Below are 18,290 nucleotides of genomic sequence, written 5' to 3'. Positions count from 1 at the left end.
GTATGTCTTTGTATTACAGGTTTGAAGTTGGATACTAAAGACCTTGGAATCAAAGCTTAAAGCTAAAAGAGAAGAAAAAAGAGAGAAAAAGAAAAAAAAAGAGAGAATTATTATTATTATTATTTTTTTAAGAGACTTTCCATTTTTTTGTAATTATTATTATTATTATTATTTTCTTTTCTTTGGACTGGACAATCGAGACATTATTTTTATTTATTTTCTAAACCATACGGAAGGGTTATATATATATATAAAAAAAAATATATATATAAACTGTTTGCAGGGAAGGACGACGATTACAATATCGTCTCGGCCCCTCGGGTTCGCACACTGACACCGGAGTCATTGGCCCGAGTCGACTACAGCGGTTCATCGCCCGTCTGGTACGGGAGGTAAGTCTTTCGAAACACCCGCGAATCTCCTGCAAGCGGGTTTACTGTATGCCTTAAGGTGATTATATGTTGAGGACTGAACCGGCTGCTTTAAATTCCTAGTAAAGGGCAAGAACTGGCCATATAAGATAAGGGTTCGGATTTCATCACCGTTCCCTTCTTGCCTGCCTTAGGAAAACGAAACCAAACGCGAACCTAAGCCTAAAATTTTGACTATAAAGAGACCTATAGGGTAACGAGCTTAACAGGAAAGTCATTCGAAAAATATTGGTTACTCTTTTAAGCATACTTCAAAGTTCTTGATGGTTTCTGTAAGTTGAATGCGTGACTGCGTCGCCTTGTACCAGTGAGGCTTTGGGTATCAAAGCTCCACTGAGCTTCCCTAGCCTCGATTCAACTTACTTTAACTCGTATTGATTCCAGAGGGGTTTGCTTAAATTGTAACGAATTCCCTTTCGAAGGATTAGAAGCTGGTCTAGATACAATCTAAGTGGATCCATCATACTTTTTGTTTGCTAGAAATCAGTAGGTTTGATTTGGTCGAGTCATCCTTGTTTGTGATTGTGTAGAATTCCCTTGCAATTAAGAATGTCGAACTGGTATGACAGAAGCCAATACAATGAGTATCGATCTGAATTTGAATATGGACATCATCATTTTTATGACCATGGTGGGAATAGTAGTTGGGAACGCCATTCTTTTCAAGGTTATGGTTCATACCATGGTGATCCCAATTACTATCCAAACGCGAATTGGTCTTACGAGCAAGAAAATCAGGAACATTGTAGTACTAGTTACTCGTTTTTGGAAACTAGTCCTGATTATGATATTTCTGAACCTGTTCCATCTCTAGAAGAGACCCAACAACGGATTGAAAGGACGTATAAACGTTTAGTTGCAATGAATAGTTCAAAAGAAAAGTGTACACGATATTCTGAGATGATAAACGAGAGTGGTAAACGTATAAGTGTTATGCTCAGTGAAATTCAGGCACGTCTAGAGGCAGAAAAATGAACAGTTGGCTAATGCTGCTCGAAATATCTAAATTTCCAAAATGGGGTTTCTAATTCTACCCTTGATATCAATAGTGAATATTTGCCTAAGTTTAGAGGACGAGGCTAGAATAAAAGACACTACTTATTTAGATAAGGTTCAATCATCTTTGTACTATTATGATATGAGGATAGTAGTAAGAAGAATCTGAAATTTGTAGGCATAGTGATCAGGAACTATTAATCCAATTGAGTTTGTATAATGATTATATATTTCTAGTTCAAATCCAAATAATTTTTATGATTATTCACCTATTCAAAAGGACGAGGATTGATAGGGATACAACACCGTTTTAGACGATGTAGTTTTTCCTTTTGATTACGAAGCCGATGTGTTTTAGAGGAACGGGTTTATTCCGAAAATGCTATTTTGAGTCTAGCGACTTAGAAACAATAGTATAGATGAAGAAGATATACCCGTAGAGAGAGTAAATATGCACTACTGATAATAATTAGAAGAATCAATTGACCGTTTTTCAAGAATCTAATGATCCAGAAATTAGGGAGATTTAACTAGTCTATCTAGAGACACTTAAAATCTAAGTTTGGGGGTGATTATCACCTTCCTAGTGGCCTTACCTTAACTCTCAGAAAGTCCCTTCACTTAGGACTTGATATCTCTGCCTCGACAATTTTACAAGATTACCTCATACTCGTTTTCCCCGAACCTAATGCTCCAGGAAGAAGTTCAGTCGTTAGAAAACCCATCCTCTGGTTGATGTGGTTTGCCCAGGATATGATCCCCAGATTGAATTTGTTTTCCCACCAAATAGTTTTCTTCCAACTGTAGGAACGTTTATATTCCAATGTGTCGAATATTAAGTTGTGAGACTAAACCTAAATGCTTAGGAAATTAGAATCGACACATTGCTTAAGAATGACCCACTACTCTCATTGTGGTCAATTATGTAAGTCAAATCTTATTGACTTAGAGGAATCCTCAGTTATTTAGGTTGTTTGTGGCGCTTTAAGATCATTTTGGAGTTTTTCTCCCAGACTCTAGACCTAATGATTCGGATCCCACCTATGAAGAAACGCAGCAATGAAATTTTCTATTTAGCCCTTTCATAGACCGAACCTGAACCAAATTAGATATAAATTTCTTAATCAGGAAACTAAGTAAGGGCATGCTAGTCTTGTTCACTTTCTTGGTCATTGCAGTTTCCTTTGGTCAGCTTATTTAGTTTTGAAGACCCACAGTTATTCGACTGTTACTTTATGGTTTCGAGTCGACTAAATCCTTTCTAAGTCTGGATGAAGACTTTAAACTTAGCACTCTTGGGAGGTATCCCATGCTCATGCAACACGGTAATATCTTCCTTACTCTTTCGCTTCAAATGGTAACAGTTTCTCCTTGTTCATGCTTTTAGTTTCATCTTTAGAACATTGAGGACAATGTTAGATTTAAGTTTTGGGGGTATGGGAGAAACTTTTAGTTGCAATTATAACTCCAGAGCCTAGAAATTTGCCTATTAAGGGTTTGCACTAACCAATCTAAGTGGATGGGAACATCTTGGTTATAGGAGTTGAGGAACCAATCTGATTAGATGGAAACATCGAAAGAGTCTATTCATAAAAGCACAAAGCTCAGGTGTTAGTAAGAACATGATAGTTTTTCACCATATCTCGTTGAGTCCTTTCACTTCACTTCTATTCTATGTTTATTTTTTCATTTTAAACTATGTTTCTCTAAGTGATTAGGTGGGCACAACGATTCAAGTTTTACCACTGCTAGGGGTGAATTAGAGTGACTGAGTGACTAAAAAAAAAAAAAGACCGGACCAGTTAGACCAATCGGAATAAGTATTAACACTTGGATAGCAATATGCGTGTGTTTCTCCCTGTTTCCGTCGCCTAAGCAAGCGTGGAATGCAAGGACCCGTGGGAACTATCGTGTAATCTGCTGACAAGAAACATGCGCTTGGATCAAAAAGATCTATTCATGTCGTTAAGTTTAAAAAAAAAAAAAAAAAAAGGTTATTGTCCTGTGTATCAACGCCTAGTTCCCTTGTATTGCCATTTTGGATCTAGATTTAAGTTATGGACCACTGGTTCCCTTGTATGCCAGTTGTGTTGAATTAGTCAGACCGGTATCACAGTCCATTAGGATAGGTTCATTTTGGCAGTGGCCTTCAGACAGATATGTGAACAAATCGATCATTTGGGTAAAATCAAAAAACATCTACATTTTCTATTTCCGGCCGTTCTATCCATATGATTAGTTTGACTCCGAATATGAGTCCATAGTGCAACTATCTGAGTAGAGCTCTGTCACTTTATAGAATTTAGTATGCTGAGTGCAACTCGTACAACAATGGGAAATTTCGCATCAGGGTACTTCCTCCTGTAGTCAATAAGTATGGTCAACCAAGGAGATTTTTAGTGCCTTCCAAGGTTTGCATAGATAGCTAGGGTCCTGGAGTAATGGTTTTTGTGGGAACACCTCTAGTAAACCCCCCGAGATCACTCGGTCACTAGGGACACCTAGTGAGTTAAGATTTATTTTCCATATTAGTTTTGCTCGAGGACTAGCAAATAATAAGTTTTGGGGGTGTTGATAAACGCATTTATGTGTCTAATATTCTCATTTGTATGTATTTTAGTGCTCGATTTGTTATTTATTGTGTTATTTTATGTCTTTGGTAAGGAAATTTAGAGAAAAAGTCCTTGCGGAGAAATGGGCTCGAAAAGTATGTTTTACACCCAGGACAAGTACTAAAGGCACCACAAAAATGCACCGAAGCACCCCAGAAATGCACCGGAGGAACCCAGAAAAAATGTTGGAAACACCCCAGAAAAATTACTAAAGACACCCCAAGGGACATGTGTTATTCGGACTCCAGCAGCGGATAAGGGGCGACCACTGGATAAGGGGTGTCCTTCTTCTCAAATTCAAATTTCAGTTTTGGCGGGAAATTTTTTTTCTTCCCTGAAAGATTTCAACCGGATATTTGGAGGGGTTAGAGGTAGACTAAACCTCTGATTCTTGTTGGGTAGACGTGATATGGATATGGGAAGCTATTTTGGTTGTTGGAATCGATGTTGTATGGAAGATGGCATGCGTTTGCAACGTCTTGAAACATTCCTTGATGATCTGGGAGCATGTTTGGAGCGTGTAAACACTGGTTGATAGCGTGAGTAGGCAAGAAAGGAAAGAAAACAATCCGAGAATATTTTCTCTTTACTGTCGAGTCATGGGAAATATTTTGAAGTTATGGAGAGATACGAGGGCCCTGTTGAGTATAAATAAGTTTCTCCAGGTACAAGGAAGGGTGTCGAGAGTTTGGGGTCGATATGAGAGCTCAGGAGCGAGAAATCAAGAGTTGATGAAACTCTGTTTCTGCTCCTGCTGATGATGAAGAACACCAAGAACACGAAGAACAGACTCGCAGGGACAGTCGTTTATCAACAGTGAAACAGACTCACAGGCGTGGGTCGTAGGTGTGGGTCTTAGAACCACAGCGACAATAACACTTCTCTTTTATCGTTCTTTTGTGACGCAACCTGTGGGTCGTACATTAGCTGTTTACACCATTTTCTCTTCTTCTCTTCATTGTAAACACCATTTGAGCAATAAATAAATATTTTGAGCGTGTTTTTATCATGATGAGCTAAACCCAACACTTGGACGACGGAGGAGGGTGAATTTCATACACGGGTAAATTCATTTTATTCTTTTTTATGACTTTTGCATTAATTTAAAATTGAAATATGATTTGAATTAATTGGTTGTTATTTAATTTGATGATGTATGCTTAGCTTAGGTGTTTTGATACATCATGCTTAGGACTTACAATCGATGTTTTGAGAATCTATCTTGGCAAAATCAGAGTCCATGTTAATTTTATTGAGTTTTAAATTGTCAAAGAATTTATGAATGAACCCTGTGTAGTGAATTCGGCCAAATCCTTAGCCCCGGTACCTCTCGCCCATTGTTAATATTTTTGTATATATATATTTCTTTTTTAAATCTAAAAATTCCATTTCCTTCACAAGTCTGAAACGAATCCTATTCACTACAACCCCATCAAAAATCTTAATCAACAGTCAGAACTTCTGCATTCAATATTGTAATCGTTCAAAGCAAAGCCTCCAATTTGTCATGGGCTGATGAATGTTGTTCTAGTCATGTTGATTAATAAATCACTGATAACACAAAAGATCAAGGATGTGGTAATGAAAAGCAAAAGATGCGTGAGATTGTCATCTCTCTCTATTGCTTCTGATGATTCAAGTCAAGAAAAATCTCAGTGTCATAATGGGTTACATACTACTGCAGTGTGTACGGAAAGTTCAGCCTTTTCGGCAGAAGTTTTTCGTGATTCAAACTCCAGTTTGGAATGTGAATCTGAGACTGAGATCCTAGAATTTGTGGATAAGTTTGAAGAAATTCACCAGGAAAATATTCAACTAAAAGAATTGTTGAATAAACTTGAGTCATCACTACAGGTGAAATCTCTTGAGAATGAATGTCTTAATGATGAATTCACCAGAACCCTATTACTAAATGTTAGAGCATAGCTCGGTCAACCTCGCATGCGTTGCTATATCAAGCATGTTTGTCAATGTTAGTGATCAAAACTATGAGTCTTGATTTCTAGTCTATTATAGCTAAGTCTCGGACTAGGATAGAAAAGTGTAGTTGAGCTCAAGGACTTCATGGCGATTCATCATACAACGACGAAGATCTACTCAAGGAACCATAGAACTTCATCAACAAAAAGGTATGTGGATACTTCAACTTATATATCACTCAAAAGTCTATCTATTTTATCTCCTACTTCTTATGAGACAAAAAATCGTATGCTATATAGACTGGATCATACACATTTGACATTTCGAACTGAGTATTCACTACTTATCTTTTTCTCGAAATCGTGTGTTGGTAAAGCGTTTCGCTTTGATAAAGTTTATCTTCACCTAGTGACGAAAGTCATGAAAAGTTTCAATTACTTTGAGAATTGCTCTGACGTGAAACGGTCTGTGAATAACGGCTATATAACGTCCTCTAAGAATGTCTCAATGATTGGAATGAGAGTTTAGATTACATAACCATGTATTCCTTAATCCGAAGTTTTCGAACTTTGTTGATTGAGAGAAATCGGAGGAATTGGCTTTGCCAAGTCCACGAACCCAGTCTGCGAACTCAGTCCGCGAACTGACAGAAGTTCTCTTACCGAGAATTTCTGCTGGGATTTTCCAAAAACTCGTTTGCGTGTTTAGTCCGCGAACTGGCGGAAGTCTCTTTGGCGAGATTTTCTGCTGATTTTGGAAAAATCTTCTGGTTTCCTTAAGTCCGCGAACTTGTTTTGTAGCTTAAGTGGTTATGATCTAAAGATGTGTTATGAACATGAAACTTAAATTACTAAGGAATGCTTTATGCAAACCATGGCTATAAAGTTCATGAGCCGATTCATCGAATCGAATCGTCTTTGTTTCAATTGTGTCTTGTGTAGTTACATAAGATCTCATAGCAATTGAACAACTCTCTAACTAGTTCATTTGAGTCAATTGAACTAGTTATGGTGAAGAAGAACTAGGTTAATATGAAATACTCATATGGTTAACCTTTTTGGTTATTATGTTGAACCAACATACACGTACAAGTTTGGGCATGGTTTTCACAAACCCAGTAAACGTCTATCTAAGTGTGTGTGACAAGCTAAGTTTTCGATCTAACGGTTGAGAAATTTGAGCTTGAATCTAAATCAGGTTTTCATTTAACGGTGAATGTGGGTTGCTTTGTAACTAAGGAAAAACCCTGATTTGAAGGCTATATAAAGGATACATCTAGCATTGGGAAAAACTAATCCCCACATGTCTGTGTGATACTAGTGCGCTCGCTAGAGTCGATTCTCCATTAACCTTTGGTTTTATTCTCTAAAACCAGGTTAACGACTTAAAGACTTCATTGGGATTGTGAAGCCTGACCTATACTACTTTTATCGTAGATGTGTGATCTGATCTTGCATCTTCTATCGTACGAGTATAATCTTTGATTGGCTTGAGATCGTGAGAGTTCTCCCATAGGCAAGATAAAGAAGTCACAAACATCTTCGTCTCACTGTTTGTGATTCCTTAACAAACCACTTGTGTTGTCAAGAAGGATTGTTGAGAGGTGATTGATTAATCTAGGCTGTTCTTCGGGAATATAAGACCGGATTATCAATTGGTTCCTGTTCACCTTGATTTTATATCTTAAGACGGAACAAAACCTAGGGTTTTTCTGTGTGAGACAGATTTATCCTTTGATAGACTTTTTTGTGTGAGACAGATTTGTTTATTATCAAGTCTGCGATTTTGGGTTGCAGCAACTCTAGTTGTGGGTAAGATCAGCTAAGGGAATCAAATGCACAATATCCTGTTGGGATCAGAGGCGTAGGAGTACAACTGTACCTTGGATCGGTGGGAGACTGATTGGGGTTCAACTATAGTCCAGTCCGAAGTTAGCTTGTAGTAGGATAGTGTCTGTAGCGGCTTAATACAGTGTGTATTCAATCTGCACTAGGTCCCGGGGTTTTTCTGCATTTGCGGTTTCCTCGTTAACAAAATTTCTGGTGTCTGTGTTATTTAATTTTCCGCATTATATTGTTTATATTTATAATTGAAATAATACAGGTTGTGTGTTAAAAGTTAATCGATTGGAGATCCGACCTTGTGGTTGTTGATTTCATTGATTAACACTTGGACATTGGTCTTTGGTACGGTCAAAGTTATTCCTTGTATTTGATAAAGACTCGCTATTGTTTTTAGCTTGAGTAAAAATCAAATCAAGAGAGAGATATTAACTCCTTGAGATACTTTTATCTAGATTGATTTTGACTGTCTAGTTGATTCTCTAGCAAAGTATTTCGGAGTCAGTCCATACAGATTGCTAAGCGAAATATTGGGTGGTGTTGTTAGACCCCCGCTTTTTCAATTGGTATCAGAGCAGGCAAACACGTTAAAGACCTTATAAGTCTGTGTTTGTAACGATCTGATTATGGACGAGTCTATCTCTAATAACATACCAGTTCAGAAATTACCAGATGATTCTAAAAGCTTGGATTCACCTGAGAGAACTGTCACATCTAATTCAATATCCAAACATTCTCTTGATGTAAAAATTGTTGATTGGGAAACTCTCCTAGAAGAACAGTTGGATGAACTTTCTGATGAAGGTGATTCAGATATTGATAGAGATGTTGATGAGGAAGTCTCAAAGTATGTTAAGTTTTTGGATTCTTGGAATATGAAGAATATTACAACTTCTCATGTCACACCTCTTCTGACTCCTCTCAGTCGAGAAAACAAGAAATTGAGAAGATGTTACGCAGGTGTTTATTTTTCGAATCGTTCTACCGAATCGATCCTCATGGATTCTGAGGAAAACCTACGTATGAAGTCACTTGAATGTGATAATATTTATCAAAAGTACTTTTTGTTGGAAGAGAAACTTGCAAAATCTGAAGCAAGGTTTAACTTCCAGCAAACAAGTTTTGACGACAGAGAAAGAGCTTATCTCACTCAAGAAAAACGCGTTGAGGCTGATTTAGCTGCTTCTCTTGATAAAATCAAGATGTTGGAAGATGAATTGAAAATTTCAATACTAGTTCAAGCAAATTAACCACTATGCTAGGAGCAAGTAAAAATCATCGTGATACACGAGGATTGGCTATAAGGGAATAGATGCTCCAAGTACTAGCAAAGAGGTAAAATTTGTCAAGGCTAGTGATTCTTCTCAACAAAAGGTTTCCACAGATGGCAAAAGTGAAATACCTTCTCCGACAGTTAAGGTTCAAAAGAGCAAAGTTTATCAACCTCCAAAGTTAGCATACATGGATCGAGGTAAGAACATTCTTTATGTTTGCCACTACTGCGGAAATAAAGGTCACCTGGAAAGGAGATGTCGTTTCCGTATAAGGAATGATAAACTTCATGATGTTCTTGTTTGGCATCATAAGAAGTTGTGAAACCAAGATCATACATTAAGACTGATCCTCTTAACGTTACAGGTTGTAATTTTCCAACCTTTAAGCAAAGGAATCAGTGCTATGATAGACCTAGATTTGCCTATAAACGTCGTACGAATCCTTTTCATAATCGTAATGGTTATTAAAAGGATAACTTCGTAAAGATGAAGACAAGATCCGATGCTCCCAATTGGAGAAAGACTAACTTGCAAAAGAATAGTCAATCCAATTCTCTTCCAAGAATTCTAGAAGAGAGTGATGGGAAGAAGGTTCCGACTGTTCCTAAACGCACTCAGAAGTGGATACCGAAGAAAGATAATGATGTTTTGAGTGTGAAAAGGAATGATCTTCCAGATAACTCCATGACGATGGAAAAGGAAGTATCCATGATGTTGGAACTTAACAAGTTTTTCGGAAAAATGGAATTGGATGTGAAAGGTTCTAAAAGTGATCTCTTTCATGATAATCCAAAGGTCACTTGTAGTGAGCAAGACTTTGTTCACCCCAACGCAACTTGATTGTGTTGGAAGTGCATCCTCACCAAGGAATGCCCTGCTTTGTATACGGTGAGGGAAGCACAAGAATTGGGGCACACAGATTATGTTCGGTAAGGCGGTAGAATTCGATTGGATTCATATAAAGAGGTATGTCTATAAACTTGAGCAAGATTTGTACTTTTATTTGCATAGAATAATAATCTTGCTTATCGTTCATTTCTATCTAACTTGATCTGTGTTTAAGGTTATTAAATGTTTAGGTTTGAAAATAATAGTTCGGGATGTTTGGACTACATGGTACACATACCAAGTATGCATAACAGCATTCAAAATCCAAATCCAGGGGTTTAAGTTCGCAAACCCGTATGCATACTTGACGTCGATATTCGGTAAACTTGTTTTGGCCGTAACTTCTTCTTCCGAACTCGGATTTACCTCATTATTTTTGCATTCTCTTCCTTATTGAATTCCCTTCAAAATGGAGATGAGAATTGTTGAATTTGGATGAGTTAATATCGGTCTTTGTCTTGTCTCTTGTTTTTTAGTGTTTGTTCCATTTCATTGTACTTGTTCTATTCTCTTGGACTTGGGCACTGTGATTCTTGGAGAAATCCTATTTTAAGCTATTTTGTGGCTGTTACAAGAGTGATGTTGGTGAATCACAAAGAAGGAAGTTCGAGAATGGGTAGTAGTTCACATTTCTATATATTCTTGAGTGTTCACAATCATCTCATGTGAACTATGGTGCATAGTCGTCAATGACTTTGTATGTTCTTCTTTGTTAAGGAAATTTTTTATACGCTTTTCCGTGCGAAAAAGATTGATTCTACCTTCTAAGGGCAAAGATTGTTATTGCAGTATTAATCTTTATGATTTTGTGATATTGCAATTGTTTATGGGATATGTATTGTTTGCATCCGTGAACTTGAAGGTCACATATGTTGTCAAAAGTAAAGTCGTTCATAAATTGGTATTCGTATTGATGAAAGGACGAATGGACTTTTGACAAATACAAAAGTTATGCCTATGCAGTCATTTACTTGATGAAAATAGGATAAAATCTTTTGTGTGACAGGGATAAAGTCTATTATGTCGTTATGCAAATAGTGATGGAAAATAGAATAGATCCTTGTATGTTATCCACGGTATTTATCTTCATTGATCCATTTTGTTATGTCTTACCGTGAAGGCTCCATTGTGTATCTTATGTTGAGCACCTTACAACTATGTCGATTAATATTTGCCTTGTTGGTTGTTCCATGAGATGCTATATTTTGAGCATTCTTGAACTAAATTAATCATCTTGATTGGTTATTTAGTTATTTGCTCCGAAAGTCTTCTTTTGTCGAGCAAAATCATTTGACAATTAAATTGATTTTTGTGATTAGTTTGGTTGTGTATTCCAATTAGATTAATTATAGGTTCTCTTGTAATTAATCTAGTTGAGTTTTCATATATTCCACAAGTTCTTGTGTTGAGTATATGAACGGCTATACTAATCATGTTCTATTGGTTGATGTAGTCGTATATTCCGTAAGGTTTTCCTTATGTTGAGTATTTGAACGATTAAGGTAGTCATCTCCTGTGGTTATCTTAGTCGTAGCTCCGTGAGTTTTCTTATGTTGAGCACAATCAATTAAATTGATCACTTTTGTGGTTTGATTTAGTTGCGTATTCCAATTAAATTAATCATGGGTTTACTTGTGATTAATTTGATTGAGTTTTGGATATAGAAAATCATTTCCATGGTTTTTGGTGTCCAATTAAAAATCCTTCTTTTCTTTCGAAATTAAGGTCGCTCTTGTTGTTCTTTCGGGAATGACATCAAATGGGGGAGAGTTCTTTTGAACTTGTGCTTAATGGTAATATCTTGCGGGGTGTGCGGCTGTGGAATTTTATAGGGGTTATCTTGTATCTTAAAACTCCTTGATGAATGCATTTAGCTTCGGCTTTATGATTGCATCTAAATTAAGTTGGTATGTATTTTTCTTTTAGTCTATGAAATGTCTCTTGTGGAAATTTCATTATGATCCCGTTCTTTTACCTTTGCCAATTTTATTGACAAAAAGGGGGAGAAATAATGTAGTTCACACTACAAATACATATGGTTTTCGGATCATTGTGTAAGGGGGAGTGGTTTCCATGATCGAGATGGAGTATTGACTAAGGGGGAGTGATACATATCACCATAGTATGTTTGTTAAAGTCGTGATGCAATTGGACTTTGATGTTACATAATGATACTATGACACTGTATAATAATGATCGAGAATCTCGATTTCTCTCATTGTTATAGCTACGGATCTTCAACAACGGGTGCTAAACTTACAACCTTTGGGATCATTGGAGTACTTGGAAGGACGAAGATTTCAAGGAACGTTGAAGATTAGACTATGGAATAGGAGCCACTAAAGTTTATCTTTTTTGTATTCCATATGTATTAATAGTTTTGTCACTAAAATTGACAAAGGGGGAGATTGTTAGAGCATAGCTCGGTCGACCTCGCATGCGTTGCTATATCAAGCATGTTTGTCAATGTTAGTGATCAAAACTATGAGTCTTGATTTCTAGTCTATTATAGCTAAGTCTCGGACTAGGATAGAAAAGTGTAGTTGAGCTCAAGGACTTCATGGCGATTCATCATACAACGACGAAGATCTACTCAAGGAACCGTGGAACTTCATCAACAAAAGGTATGTGGAGACTTGAACTTATCTATCACTCAAAAGTCTATCTATTCTATCTCCTACTTCTTATGAGACAAAAAGTCGTATGCTATATAGACTGGATCATACACATTTGACATTTCGAGCTGAGTATTCACTACTATATTTTTCTCGAAATCGTGTGTTGGTAAAGCGTTTCGCTTTGATCAAGTTTATCTTCACCTAGTGACGAAAGTCATGAAAAGTTTCAATTACTTTGAGAATTGCTCTGACGTGAAACGGTCTGTGAATAACGGCTATATAACGTCCTCTGAGAATGTCTCAATGATTGGAATGAGAGTTTAGATTACATAACCATGTATTCCTTAATCCGAAGTTTTCGAACTTTGTTGATTGAGAGAAACCGGAGGAATTGGCTTTGCCAAGTCCGCGAACCAGTGCAACTCAGTCCGCGAACTGACGGAAGTTTCTTGCCGAGAATTTCTGCTGGGATTTTCCAAAAACTCGTTTGCGTGTTAGTCCGCGAACTCAGTCCGCGAAGTCCGCGAACTGGCGGAAGTCTCTTTGCCGAGATTTTCTGCTGAGTTTGGAAAACTCTGCCGGTTGCCTTAAGTCCGCGAACTTTTTGTGAGCTTAAGTGGTTATGATCTAAAGATGTGCTCTGAACATGAAACTTAAATTACTAAGGAATGCTTTATGCAAACCGTGGCTATAAAGTTCATGAGCCGATTCATCGAATCATCTTTGTTTCAATTGTGTCTTGTGTAGTTACATAAGATCTCATAGCAATTGAACAACTCTCTAACTAGTTCATTTGAGTCAATTGAACTAGTTATGGTGAAGAAGAACTAGGTTAATATGAAATGCTCATATGGTTAACCTTTTGGGTTACTATGTTGAACCAACATACACGTACACGTTTGGGCATGGTTTTCACAAACCCAGTAAACGTCTACCCAAGTGTGTGTGACAAGCTAAGTTTTCGATCTAACGGTTGAGAAATATTAGCTTGAATCTAAATCAGGTTTTCATCTAACGGTGAATATGGATTGCTTTGTAACTAAGGCAAAACCCTGATTTGAAGGCTATATAAAGGAGACATCTAGCATTGTGCAAAACTAATCCCCACACGTCTGTGTGATACTAGTGCGCTCGCTAGAGTCGATTCTCCTTTAACCTTTGGTTTTCTTCTCTAAAACCAGGTTAACGACTTAAAGACTTCATTGGGATTGTGAAGCCAGACCGATACTACTTTTATAGTTGTGTGATCTGATCTTGCATCTTCTATCGTACGAGTACAATCTTTGATTGGCTTGAGATCGTGAGAGTTCTCCGATAGGCAAGATAAAGAAGTCACAAACATCTTCGTCTCACTGTTTGTGATTCCTCGACAAACCGCTTGTGTAGTCAAGAAGGATTGTTGAGAGGTGATTGATTAATCTAGGCTGTTCTTCGGGAATATAAGACCGGATTATCAATTGGTTCCTGTTCACCTTGATTTTATATCTTAAGACGGAACAAAACCTAGGGTTTTTCTGTGGGAGACAGATTTATCCTTTGATAGACTTTTCTGTGTGAGACAGATTTGTTTATTATCAAGTCTGCGATTTTGGGTTGCAGCAACTCTTAGTTGTGGTGAGATCAGCTAAGGGAATCAAGTGCGCAGTATCCTGCTGGGATCAGAGGCGTAGGAGTACAACTGTACCTTGGATCGGTGGGAACTGATTGGGGTTCAACTATAGTCCAGTCCGAAGTTAGCTTGTAGTAGGCTAGTGTCTGTAGCGGCTTAATACAGTGTGTATTCAATCTGGACTAGGTCCCGGGTTTTTCTGCATTTGCGGTTTCCTCGTTAACAAAATTTCTGGTGTCTGTGTTATTTCATTTTCCGCATTATGTTTATTTTTATAATTGAAATAATACAGGTTGTGCGTTAAGGTTAATCGATTGGAGATCCGACCTTGTGGTTGTTGATTTCATTGATTGACACTTGGACATTGGTCTTTGGTACCGTCCAAGTTATTCCTTGTATTTGATAAAGACTCGCTATTGTTTTTAGCTTGAGTAAAAATCAAATCAAGGAGAGATATTAACTCCTTGAGATACTTTTATCTAGATTGAGTCTGACTGTCTAGTTGATTCTCTACAAAGTATTTTGAGTTAGTCCATACAGATTGCTAAGCGAAATATTGGGTGGTGTTGTAGACCCCCGCTTTTTCACAAAAGAAAAAAAAGATCAATTCTCTCAAGTGTGACCTGCAAAGGTGTCAGGAAGCTCGGACAAAATTTCAGCAATGTTATTTGGTCAAAAGTCTTTCGCAAACACAAGGTTTATGGTTCAAAGGAAAGACTGTAAGCGCAACAAACTCGGTTATTCCAACCAGCTTGGACCAATCAAACCTAAGCGTTGTGATAAACGGGTATCAAATATACAAAGAAAATCCTCTTGATCTACTCTTTTTGTGGAAGTATAAGCCATGTTCAGAGAAGTGTTGGAGATTCAAGAGGAACTGTAAAAGAATTACCAAACTTCAAGATGACATGCAAATGATGAATCTGACTATAGAGAAGCAGTCTGAGACGTCTAGGTACAAGAAGAAATCCAAAAGAATCAGAGGCATATGAGGTAAGTCCGTTTACTCAACAAACCTTGAAATGTCACCCGGTGACACAAGATGTGAACACTCTGTTCACTTTATTACTATCTAAACCATGGTAATAAATCGTATCCTTATTTTGGACTTGAAAATAAGGATTTCTTCAAGGTTGATTCAAGTCTTGTAAATCTTTTGTTGATTTTTTCGGTTCCATATTGAACAAGAAATATTTTATTGTTAAAATTGATAATGGATCATTGAACAGTGGAGACTTTTCAAGGTCCTTTAGGGTTTTGCTATCCTGAAGTCTATTTATGTTCATTTGTGAACATCACTGTTCTTTACCTTCTTTTCTAAAGATACAGTCTCATGGCCCCTATAACTAGAGGTACCACGAAAAGAGATGTTGTAGAAGCAGTTAATGTGTATCTGTGCGAAGGAATTGCTTCTTCAAGAAAAAGGAAGGAGAAAAACACGACTGATGATCCAGGTTCTTTCTCTAACTGCCTATTGTTTGTTTGTCATTCCGCTAATAACTTTAGGGCAATGGTGGAGGATTTCATCGGGAAAAGAAATGATTTAAAATCTCGAATCATTTATTCTATAAGAGATATCTCTCACTATGAACAAATGTTGTCTCTAACAAAGAACACTCTACGTGAACTGAAAAGAGAACTTAGTGAATTAACTGATATTTCTGAAGATTTAGACATTATCAATAGCTTTTTCAATAATGAGAAGGAATTCTCCGTAAATGCCCTGAAAAAGCTCTACAGTATCTAGTAAATCTTCTTTGTTATGTTTTTAGAAGGATAACTAGGGTTTAGAATAGCCATTATTGTGAGTACACATAGCTATGTCCAACAATTTTTCATCTTCATGTTTTTAGATTTATTTATTTAAATTCTAAGTTTTTTGGAAGATGACTTTTGCAATTTTTAATCTTTATGATTTTATATATTGCAAATTGTTATGGGATATGTTGTTTACGTCCGTAAACCTGTGACTGTCCCATACTTGTTCAAAAGTTATCTTTATTATGTCGATATGAATGTATTGATGAAAGATAGAATGAACTTTTGGCATTACAAAAATTAAATCCTTTATGTCATATTTTGATGGAAGAAAGGATAAAACTTTTGTTTACAAGGATGAAGCCTATTGAATGTCATCGTGCAAATAGTGATGGAAAATAGGATGAATCCTTGTTATTCCGCAGTATTGGATGATCTCCGATCCACATTTTTGTGCATATACTGTGTTGTTCCATAAGGTTTCTTATGTTGAGAACAACCGACTAAGTTGATCATTCTCTTATGATTAACTTATTTGTTGCTCCGTAAGGTTCCCTATGTCGAGCATAACCAACTAAATTAGTCATTCTCGGTTATTTTAGTTGTTGCTCCGTAAGTTCTCTTATGTCGAGCATGACCAATTGAATTGATCACTTTTGTGGTTAATTTGGTTGTGTGTTCCAATTTAATTAATTATGAGTTTTCTTGTGGTTGATTTAATTGTGCATTTCGATTGGATTAATCATGAATTTTTTTGTGGTTATTTCAATTAAATAATTTTTGGATTCAAATTCATGTTTTTCATGTGATTTGTTTGTCCAAAAACAAAATCCTTCTTTTCTTGTGAAAGTAAGGTCGCCTTTATTGTTCCTTCGGGGATGACATTTTATGGGGGAGAGTTCATTTTGAACTTGTGCTTAATTGCCAAATCTTTGTGGGGAGTGCTGGCAGGCTTGGAAAAGGGTATAGAATTTATCCCCGGCAGCGGCGCCAAAAACTTGTTGGGCCCCGAAAGGTGTATAAATGAAGCAATAGAAACGCTGGCCTACAGTAATACCGCAAGTGCACGGTCGTCAGTTGTAGCTCGTGCAAGTACGGGTCGATCCACAGAGATTGGGTGTGTTTCGGAAAAGTGTCTTAGCTAATTGGGTTCCTAGATTTGCTTTAGGCTTAGAAGCCCTTTGGAAGTGTTGGGCTTAATGTACTATTGGGTTTGAATGCCCTTTGAATGGATTGGGCTTAGTGGGTTTGTAAACATAAAATGAACTGAGCTTGGGCTCAGTTGTCTTTAAAGTGCAAATGGGCTTTGGTTTTGGGAAACTGGTTTGAGCCTTGGGCTCAACAGTTCAATTTGATTTGGGCTTGGTTTTTGAAAGTTGGGCTCTGTTTCAGTGAGCTGATTTGAGCTTTGGGCTCAGCAGTTCAACTATGAGTTGGGCTTAACAGAGAACTAGGCTTTGGCCTTGGTCTTACAGTTGGTCTAGACCTTGGGCTTCTGTTTTAGTAAAGAATCTGGGCCTTTGGGAGTGATTTGGACTTGGCTTGGCAACTGCATGGGAAATGCACAACAGGAGCAGGTGCACAGCAGGGATTGCAGCAGCAGCTTCAGCAGCAGCACTAGCAGGGGAAGCAACAGCAGGAGCAAGGGCTGCAGCAGTTGCAGGGCAGGAGAGGAAGCAAAGCAGCACAAGTGCTGCAGTAGAGAGAGAAAGGCAGCTGCAGCTTGACAGCAGCAGTTGCAGAAATGCAGCAGCAGCAAAAGTGACAGAAAAAGAACTGCACAGCAGCAAAGAGCTGCAGCAGCAATTGTAGCAAATAGAAGAAATGCAGCAGGAGCAAAAGTAAGCAGTGAAAATGCAAAACAGAAAATGCATGTAAACCAAACAAATGAAAGAAAACAATACTAACAGTTGAAGATGGATGGCAAACTAGGGCATTGATTCCACCTCTTAACCTAGACTAAGTTGGATATTCCAATTGCAACCAAAATGTCCTCCCAAGGTACTAGTTATCTGATTAAAGCATAACTAGTCTGAGGTTTGGACCATAAGCAATTCACATGGGTTGCTGCACTTTCAGTCACAGGGGGATCCTAACTACACTATATGCATGACATACAATGTGAGAGCAATGTGATGAGAGGCCAGAATTGTAGTCTCCTACACAGTGGCATTAAGGTTTCATCTTCACCCTAGTGGTGAATTTAGAACATTAAACTAACAAACATCAAACAGATACACACAACAACATCATACACAGCACAATAAAAACATATGCAAATGGTTAACAGTGCAATGTAACAGGAGCAAGATAATAACAGTAACAATTGAAATTAAGCTAACC

This window comes from Papaver somniferum, chromosome 5 (assembly GCF_003573695.1).
Source record: "Papaver somniferum cultivar HN1 chromosome 5, ASM357369v1, whole genome shotgun sequence".
In the NCBI taxonomy this organism is placed as follows: Eukaryota; Viridiplantae; Streptophyta; class Magnoliopsida; order Ranunculales; family Papaveraceae; genus Papaver; species Papaver somniferum.
The sequence above is the reverse complement of the archived record's forward strand: the minus strand, read 5'-3'. Positions refer to the sequence as shown.